The sequence below is a fragment of the Hibiscus syriacus genome, unplaced genomic scaffold, assembly GCF_006381635.1.
Source record: "Hibiscus syriacus cultivar Baekdansim isolate YM2019G1 unplaced genomic scaffold, ASM638163v2 tig00111851_pilon, whole genome shotgun sequence".
Lineage (NCBI taxonomy): Eukaryota > Viridiplantae > Streptophyta > Magnoliopsida > Malvales > Malvaceae > Hibiscus > Hibiscus syriacus.
In genome coordinates, this window is record NW_024063203.1 from 87,216 (window position 1) to 97,790 (window position 10,575).

Genomic DNA, 10,575 nt, shown 5'->3' on the forward strand with positions numbered 1-10,575 from the left:
ATAAGAACTCAAGAGTTTTCAGTACACTTGCTGGTTTTGGGAAAGCACCCATGTAAGCACGGTCAACAATCATCCAGCATAAAGCATCTAAGTTTGAAGACTATTTGGTCTCATCTAGCTTTTTCTCATCTTCTTCATCATCACGCAAGAGACGTCTTTCAAAGAAATTCATTAGTCTGCTGAGAAATAAACCTTGGAAAACCAACACAGATTCAGCTTCAACAAATAGCGGAACCATTTCCAAGACACTATCCACAGTTTGTGCTGCTTTGATTTGCTCCGTTGAAGAGTCAACTAGTACTTCAGCCAAAAAATCTAACATAGCACTTGCCCCAGCAGAACAAGGGCCAGCACTGTAACCAGAATCATTTACTTCAAGAAGCAGCTTTGGACTAACAGAAAAAGTCATATTTGCAGCTGTAGGCCCTGAACCAGACTTCAAGTCTGAGGATTGATGAGCCGCACTATAAGACGTAGAAGAGTCCATGGACACCACCTGTTTGCACCAAACTGATTGGAAACCACCTGTTGAAATAGTTGAAATACTTGTATCGCCTGACCTTTTTCCCGTAACAAGTACACCCAAGTGTGCCTAGAGAAGGAATCCACAAAGGAAATATAATACCTAAACTCGTTTGAGGCAATGTGAGGAGGTCTCCACAAGCCTATGAACACTAATTCAAAAGGTTTAGAGTACACTATTGTAGAATTAGAAAATGACAGCATTAATTTTCCCTAACTAACACACATTGCACAAAGAATACCATGTTTTATTAAAAAAATTCAAACGAATAGTGCTACATTCATTACTTAATTGAAACAAGACATCAAGAAAAGGATGCCCAAGACGACCATGCCAAACATCGTGTTCAAGAGCTTCTCCAACTGCAACGTTTGATTTAGGGCTTGAACTCTTTTCAACCAAGGCACATGAATCAAATCCATAAAGTCCTCCAACCTCTTTTCCTCGCAACAACGCTGCTCTTGTAGCTTCACCCCTTACCACAAAACCATGAGCATGGAACTCCAAGAAAACACGATTGTCTCTAGCAATCTTGGACACCGAAACAAGATTCTTGGTTATTTAAGGAACATTCAGTATATCAAATAACTTCAAAGAACGTGAAACAGTTTTTAAAGAGGACCTGCCAACCCTAGCTATATCCAAAGCCTTACTATTACCAATTAAGAGCTTACAAGGGCCTGTATAGTCAGCTCCATCATCTACCTGCGAGTCATCAGTAGTAACATGGTGAGTAGATCCAGAGTCTACACATCACTTTGTAGAACCACCACTCGTCTCATGCACGAGTATTGTCACCACGACTAGTAACTGAAGTAACATGAGCCATCGACCACATATGACAACCACACGTATGCATTGGATTAAAATGACACACATTAGCATATGAAGATTAATTCTTAACATAGTCACAGTTGCCTGAGCCAGAAACTCGGTGAAAAGTTTTGTTGAATGGATACCAACATCGATCCACAAGATAGCCCACTTTGCCACAGAGCTGGCACTGTACCTTGCTCCTACCACGTCCACGACCACCTTAAAAAGTCGAAGCCTTCCCAGATCGATTGCTATTAGACGACGTGTCCCAATCAGCAGTCCGGTTCGTGGTCACCCAACCAATGGAGGTATGAGCCACGTTAGCATTAATATTGAGGCAATCAAATTGCTCGAAACTTTTCTATTGGGTTTCAACGTCCATAAGAACCGAGATAATTCCCTCTAAAGTAAATGGTACTCTCGATTGGAGGTTATCACCTGAATAACCAGTCGATATTTTGGCGGCAACCCGTTAAGGATGGTGCAAATCCGTTCAAACTCGGAGATCGGACTGTCACCGACTACAACGGCGTCACAGATCTCTTTAACATGCGCGATGTATGCCCTCATTCTAAGATCGCCTTTCTTGACGGTCTTCAACCTATAGTACAAATTCATCAGAGTTGTCGTTGACTTGCTCGCAAAGAAGGAGTTCATCGTCTTCTACACTTCAGCAGCCGTCTCAGCACCCGCCATTTAAGGAAGTAACGTCGGATTGATAGTGGAGAGTAACCACGACACGAGTGCACTGTCTTCTGCCATGAAAACTTCAAAATATTCATTATCCACCATCGTTCCATCATCCCCATGAACCAAAGTAGACGGAGGTTGAGCCACATCGGTGAGTAGTTTTTCAAGCCGATGACTGCGAACCGCCAACATAATTTGCTGCTTCCATAAAAGGAAATTGTACTCGTCAAGAACGATACTCACCTTCTTGTTAGTGAAGGTCTTCCTAGAAAACCCAGACTATTGGAAGTGAGCAAGCCTTCTTCTTGCACAACAAGAAACGTGAATTTATCCCAGAAAGAAAGCAACTGATACCATGTTAAACACCCTCGTTTTGACAGTGAACAATACAAACCACATGTTCAATTTATAGTGCAAATGAGGTAAGCATAATAGCTTTTGAACCTCTTAACAGCCTAATCTAACAACCTATAATTTTTCCGCCTAAGTTGCTTTCGTATCTTTGACATAATTCAATTTGGACCACTTAAGTAAATCTCTAACGATCATAGTAGAAAGGACTTACTTTTGTTATTTTATGATGGAATAACAAGGCTTTACAACTTATTATGTTTTGAGAAAGAGGAAATCTACGTAATTTTTAAGATAAACTATACGTTTAATGCCTAAACTATTACTTTTATTTTGTTTTGGTACCCAAACTTTATTTTTTTTCCAAATCATACCTAACATTTAATTTAAGTTTTATTTTGTTATCTCGTCATTAAAAACTTAACTATGATGTTGACGTATTACCATATGATAATATCATGTCATCTTTGAAAAAAAATAGCATATCAAAAGTTTTGTTAATTTTTTTAAATGACGAGCATCAAATTAAAACTTAAACTAAACGGTAGACATGATTTAAAAAAGTTTAAATACCAAAATAGAATAAAAATAATAATTTAAATACTAAACTTCTAATTTACCCAATTTTTTAAACAATTTTTATATTAATATATAAATTAAAATTATAAATTATATCATGGTCATGACCTCTTTGGACCCCAATGGCCCTCCGTCCATGGGCTTCCATCACTTACTTCCTTCAGATATGTTATGTATTTGATCATCTCTTTTTTGTGTTGTAGGAGGAAATCATAAACGAGACTAATATATATATATATATATGGAGGGATACATTACTTTACATTAGGCGGTGAATTTATAATTTTTTTAAGAAAGATAAATTTATAAAATTTTAGAGTGGTGAAAATAAACTATCAATATAAAATATCTAAAATATACGAGAATTTAAAATTTTTAGAGGTGAATACCCTTATCAGCCCCTTCAGTCCATCCCTAGATGTACATTAATATACATAATAGGTACAATGCTATTCGGGTTTTATATCTTTTTCATTCGTTGTCACTCTTTTGATTCGAGTAATTATATCATTTGAGTAAAATTTCAGTCCATCCCTAGATGTACATTGATATACATAATAGGGACAATGCTATTCGGGTTTTATATCTTTTTCATTCGTTATTACTCTTTTGATTCGAGTAATTATATCATTTGAGTAAAATTTATTTATTTAGTTTATATCTTTATATTTATGTTTAAATATATATCGAACACGGATATTTAAAAAAAAGTCGAATTAACAATTTTTTTACTGTTTGATATGCTTTCAGAGTGTTCGAAGCAAGCAAAGCAAATGACAAAGAAGACCGTGGATCATACATTCCATTATGGTCTCAAAATTAACCTAAACAAAGGATTTCAACAATATCCAAAGTCGAATGTCTTGAACAAAATGGCAAATCATAACTTGCTATCATGTATTAGACTCAAATCAAAATTAGCAACCACATCCTTGAATTTATTTAATAATCACATAATCATAAGTTTAAAAAATATAACAAACCTATAATTAAAATAAAATTATATCACAAACAAGTACTTAAAGTATATTTTCTTCTTTATTTAAGTATCTAGAGTATTTTCTGATCAAAATAAATATATAAAGTTATTTTTTGGTAAAAATAGATATCTAAGTATTTTATGTCAAAATAGACACTTAAACTATTCTAACCTTTTCATTTAAGTTCTGAAAAGTTGACACATAACACTAATTAAAGAAAACTTTAGGTATCTAGATAAAAAGATTGAACATTTTAGGTATTTATTTTGACAAAAAAATATTTTAAGTACTTATTTTAACTAAAAAAATAACTGTGAATATTTATTTTGACCAAAAAGTATTTTTAGTATCTCGTAAAGAATTTAAATTAGAAAATAGGTTATTGTGATCATTATACTTTAAATAGGGATTAGCCGGTAAAACGCCTAATTCTAGGATATCAACGAAAATACCAGTGTAGAAGGGTAGTTTCGTCAACAATGGAAAAAGGTTTATGAAATGCTTTTGACTTGAAGAGTTAGTTGATCAAGTGTACGGACAAGAAAAAATCGTTTTTCCCGTGCTGTTCTTTTTGCCGCCAAATCCCCATTTCTCTTTCCCATAAAACTCACCTCTCGAGAAAAAGCGGAGAAGGTATGAAAATAAAGAGAAAAAAATCTCACAAATTTCAACGCCATTTACAAAGACAACAGGATCGAGTTTTCTCCGATCGCTGAGTTTTCGTCGGTTCAGGAAATCCCGGTTCACAGAGGCTTCGCGCGCCATTTTCAGGTTTCATTTCGTTTCTTTGTGTGATACAATATTCAAGATGGTACGCCTTGTTGACGTTTTTTCCCCGAATTTTTAGACTGAATTGAATCGGTAATCGGCGAGGAAGGAAAATGGCGTCCCAACGAGATATAGCAACGGCAGCTGCTATTAATCTTCTCTCAGCGCTCGGATTCCTCATGTCTTCTGCAATATTGAGGATTCAGCCTTTCAATGACAGGGTTTATTTCCCTAAATGGTACAAAAAGGGGATACGAAACAGCCCTACTCGATCCGGAGGTTCTGCGTCAAAATTTGTCAACTTAGATTGCAGTACATATTTTACTTTCTTGAATTGGATGCCAGCGGCTTTGAGAATGCCTGAACCCGAGCTCATTGATCATGCAGAACTTGATTCTGTTGCCTATATTCGGATTTACCTTCTCGGGTCAGTTTTTAGATGCCTGTGTTTTATTGATATTTTTCCATTTGATATAGGAACAAATAGTATGGGAATTAGAAATGAAATAGTTATGATAGATCCGTGAGTACCATTTGCAATTTCATATTGTTCTTTTGCTGTGGATGGTGCAGTATAGACAAACTATGATTATGACGGTATTTTTTGTACAGCTTGAAAATATTTGTCCCCATAGCTGTCATGGCTTTTGCGATTTTGGCCCCTGTCAATTGGACAGGGGATACATTAGAGCATTCTAAGGATATAAATAATTTTAGCGACATTGATAAGCTCTCCATATCAAACGTTCCAGATGGATCAAACAGGTCAGCAGTAGTTGTTTTTATTCAGTTATTCTCGAATGCTGTACCCTGCTTGTCACATTGGAATTCATTAATTGCAAACTTGGAAAAACCTGGAGTCTCAGTTTGACATATGTTAAATACTAGACCTTTCCAATCACAGTAGTGTAAGTGTAGCAATCAAGGCATAATGTGCGACAGGTTTCTATTATTTAAATATGTGTTGTCTGTATTATTGAAGAAGTGGGATTCAAACAAAACTATATACTGAGTTACCATACAAAAAATTTCCAGTTCTGAAACTTGTTTCTTACTCATTTTGGTTTCTTCAACCTGTTCTCAAAGTCTTTATGTATACATTTTAGGTTAAATGGTTGAAACTTCTGGTGTCATCATTCTAATACTAGTGAAATGAAAAACTGCGGTTTGTAGTTAGCACTTTTATTTGGAAGGTCTGTGCATGAGGGGCACATTATTTTGGCTTTTAAAGGAATATGAGTATTATAATATTGTCTTAAAATCCAGCATTAGGCCTTCATCCAATCAATACAGTGCATTGTCCCTTCTCCTTTTTATCTTTTAAATGAACTTGGGTATTATAATAATGTCTTAAAATTTTGAATTTTGCATTTCTCTGTTAGGAGAAAGTCTCAACTTATCCTTTTTCAGGTTGTGGGCACATATTATTATGTCATATGTATTCTCGTTCTGGACGTTTTATATGCTATACTCAGAATATGGAGTGTTAGGCACTATGAGGTTGTATATAATGCAAATAAGCTAGTGGCATTGGTTGCCGAGAAGCGTTCCTTACAAAATTGGTATATTTACTACCAAAACAAGTATGAGAGAACTTCAAATAGGCCAACCACAAAGGTAATATCTTTGCATGAAAAACTATATTTCGCTTCATTTCTGTTCTTGGCGCAGTTGTTTGTTTAATATTACACCAACTGGCATTTGCTATTCCATGTTAATTCTCTGCTGTTTAGTTCATTGTCCAAGTTTCTTGTTATTATAGACAGGTTTCATGGGTATTTGGGGCAGTGAAGTTGATGCAATAGATCATTATACTTCTCTGATTCAGAAGCTGAGTGAAGAAGTAAGTACTGTGGCGACTGAGCTGGGATTCTTTTTTTCTTTTTAAATATCTTTTTTTGTGTAAAATCTGTCGTGTGATGAGGTAATACTTATTAGAATTTCCTATGAAGAGTTCATATCTTTATTGGCCTATACCATTCCTTTTCTTCATTTAAAAAAAAAACTAAACATATCTAACACCTGTATCCAACATATATTTGGATTTTTGTATGGTTCTCTACGGAACCTCCAAACACATAAGATAAAAACTTAGACGTACCCTTGTGGGACATGTTCCATATTCAACAGTTACACCTGAGTTAAGTAAAATGGATATTGGCTATGGCTAAGTTGTCTATCTTGGTTAAGCATTCCCTCGTCGACATCCTTCCAGGCACATGAGAAAAAGCTTTATTTTCTATCTTCTTATTCAATTAAGGCAATATTAAGATGATATGCAGTTTACCTTCCAGGCAACGCAATGTTATCTCCCTCATCTTTTTTCATCCCCTTAGTATTTTCTTTTTCTGCAGTTAATGTGCAGTTTAGTTACTCATGACAATCTGAAATTCCCTCACTCTTATCCAGGAAGCTGCTGAAAGGGAAAGAGTCTCGCATGATCCTGATTCTATAGTTCCAGCGGCATTTGTTTCATTCAAATCACGATGGGGGGCAGCGGTTTGTGCTCAAACTCAGCAAAACCGTAATCCTACAATTTGGTTGACAGAATGGGCTCCTGAGCCTCGTGATGTTTATTGGGATAATTTTGCTATACCATATTTTGAACTCACCATTCGAAGGTTGATAATGGCCGTTGCTCTATTTCTTCTAATTTTCTTCTTCATGATCCCTATAACTTTTGTCCAGTCACTGGCCAACCTTGACGGGATTCAGATGGTTTTTCCTTTCTTGAAGCCATTGATACAAGTGTAAGTTTCTTGTCTCAGTTTTCTTTCTATTAATTAAGCACCTCCTCATCTGCCCCTCAATATTTTCCTCCTTATAACTATAGTGTCATTAAATATGTTGTTTCCACTTTTCATTTTGCTTGAATTCCGAGCAATGTAGGTTTCCCTTCCCTCCTTGCAACAAGTACTATGTTGTTTTGAGACTTTTAGTAGCTAAAACTTTCCAACTAATCTGAAACTTCGTTTCAGGGAGTCAGTCAAATCCGTCATCCAAGGATTTCTCCCTGGGATTGCACTGAAGATATTTCTTGCTTACTTCCAAAGATTCTTATGACAATGTCTATAATAGAAGGATATCCATCATTATCATCTTTGGATAGAAGATCAGCTGCGAAGTATCACATGTTCATTCTTGTCAATATATACGTCCCCAAACTATGACTCATGTTTAAAAAAAATAATTTTTGAGATCTCAAACTATCAATATTGTTTCATACGGATTCTTTCAGTCTAGTCATTAAATGCCAGTTTTGATGTGATGCGGAAATATTTAAAACTCATAGATCAAATTTTAAATATTGTGCACTTATTCCTTGGACGACTTAGATTTGATATGTTAAGAAAAAGTAATAACCCTATTCAATTTTAATGACAGTTTGTTTTTTAGAATGACAGATTCAAACTGTCCATGCTGCATGGGTACACGTGTTTAGAATTTGACCTAATGTTTGATCTATGTATTTTAAATATGTTTCATGTCATTTATGATCTGGCATTTAATGTTCAATCAGATGACTAGACTGACAGAATGACTTAATTGAAATGATATTCAATAATTGGAAAACTTAATTAGAATGCTTTGAAGTTGGTCCGCTTTAGAATCCAAGCATAGCTTAAATGTCTCATGCAATTAACTCCTAACACTTAATGATATTCCCATCAAGTATACCGAAATAAATTGATTGTCGACAACCATGGTTATTTATGTCCTTGCGATAGAAATTTGTGCCTTCTTGCACTGAATTCAAACGTGTGACACATGCACACGCAACCATAATATTTCTAAAATTGATGTTGGAGCTGGACCGATGAATATGTCTTCATTTTTTATCCTTTAGTCCCTTCTATTTTCTTCTCAGTTGCAATATTTTACGCTTTTCTCTACAATGATCTTCCATAATGTGTTTATGATTTGATATTCTGCGGACGAACTCTTACAACACTACGTCCGTACCATCTAGTTTGTTTCAACTTTTCATTTTTCTTGAAATATCCATATATAACACTCGTATTTGATGCTTGTCCGACACAACCGAGTTCAAGTAACAAAGATAGTTGCAAGCACGAAACATGGCTGATCTCTTTCTCATGCCATATGGAGGTGTGATTAAATCATTTTGCTACTTTGTGCAGAATCCCGGAAACCATTGGGGAATTTATCCCACTGAAAGCCAATTTTTTCATAACTTACATAATGGTGGATGGATGGGCAGGGATTGCTGCAGAAAGCCTGAGATTAGTACCTTTGATTCTGTTCCACTTGAAAAATGCGTTTTTGGTTAAAACAGAACAAGACAGAGCTGAAGCCATGGACCCTGGTTGCATTGACTTCGCAGTAAATGAACCAAGGATCCAGTTATATATCTTGCTGGGACTTGTTTATTCTCCTATCACCCCTCTGATTCTTCCTTTCATCATCATCTTCCTTGCTTTTGCCTATGTGGTGTTTCGCAACCAGGTACACTACTGGCTAAACCTAATCCTTCTTGCATGTTTTATGTTATATGGAGCTTTACGGGTTCCTTCTTTACTGAGATTAAGTGTCGTATATGAGTATGTGTTTGAAACGAATATATTTATTTTTTTATGTTATTTCATAAAGGGTCTCAACGTATTTTCATGTTAACGAGAGACCGTCTTAAATGTTAATATGAAACAGAGATAAAGATATCACGAAATATATGAGTTGATATCGGATGAAGCATATTTTCTTAATAAACAAAATTTCTTTTTATGCTTTAGTTCTATTAAATCACTGGGTTTTATATTATAAGGCTGAATTGCACTTCTGATTACAATAGGTTCAACTTCTAATTGTTGTATTATGTATAAATTGTGTATTTAGTTTTTGTACTCTGATTTAGTTAATTCTAGTATATGTATTGAGAACCGACAATCGAAACACTTGAGAATCGATGGTCTGAATCCGGTTCCGACAACCTTGGCTACGTAAAATATACATTTTAAATAGAATTTTTACACCGAAATTACTGTGAATGGTGGTTCTTGTTTGCGGGTACAATGAAAGATAATCAACGTGTATGATCAAAAGTACGAGAGTGCCGCTGCATTTTGGCCAGACGTGCATAAGCGAATGATTATAAGTCTAGTAATATCCCAACTTCTGCTGCTGGGATTGTTGAGCACAAAGAAGATTGGCAAATCCTATTTCGCTGTCCTTCCCCTCCCTGTTCTCACCATCTGGTTCTACACTTTCTGCAAGGGCCGCTTCGAGTCAGCTTTCGTTAAATTCCCATTGCAGGTACCTTATGTCTCATTTCTCGTCTTTCTACACAGATGTTTCGAATTCTGAATTGAAAAACCAACTGCAGGAGGCAATGATAAAAGATACACTGGAACGAGCGACGGAACCCAACTTTAACCTAAAAGCATACCTGAAAGATGCATACATCCATCCAGTATTCAAAGGTACCGACATGGAGAGGCCGCTGGAGTCCTTGTTCGAAGAAGAGGGCCCCCCTTTTTCCCACAACCAGGATTGCCAACAAACAGTATCCATCAACTACTGCCTCCCCTACTAGTTCTCAATCTTGATTTACTTTCATTTTCATTTCCCTAGCCTAATATAATCATCCCCTTTGCTCCTCAATTTTCAATTTATATTGTATACATGTATGTCTATTTGTACGTTTGTATGACGTAACTTTGACTTCTCATTACTTGGGGCCTGGGGGTTCTGCTTTGGTATTCTCAGATTCTTCTGGGTTTGGGAGATAAAATATTTTAACAAGTTTAGGGTTAAATTTAAGGTTTCTTTAAGTCTCTCTTCTCAGTTATTCTATTAATCCGAAAGGTTAAATCGATGTGATTTCCAGATTATCGGTTCAATTGATTGAAT

General features: G+C 35.7%; 1 pseudogene; it reads left to right on the top strand.

The window, feature by feature from the left end:
- The first annotated feature begins 4,820 nt into the window (after positions 1–4,820).
- Positions 4,821–10,258, top strand: LOC120172511 (annotated as a pseudogene).
- Positions 10,259–10,575: the final 317 nt, after the last annotated feature.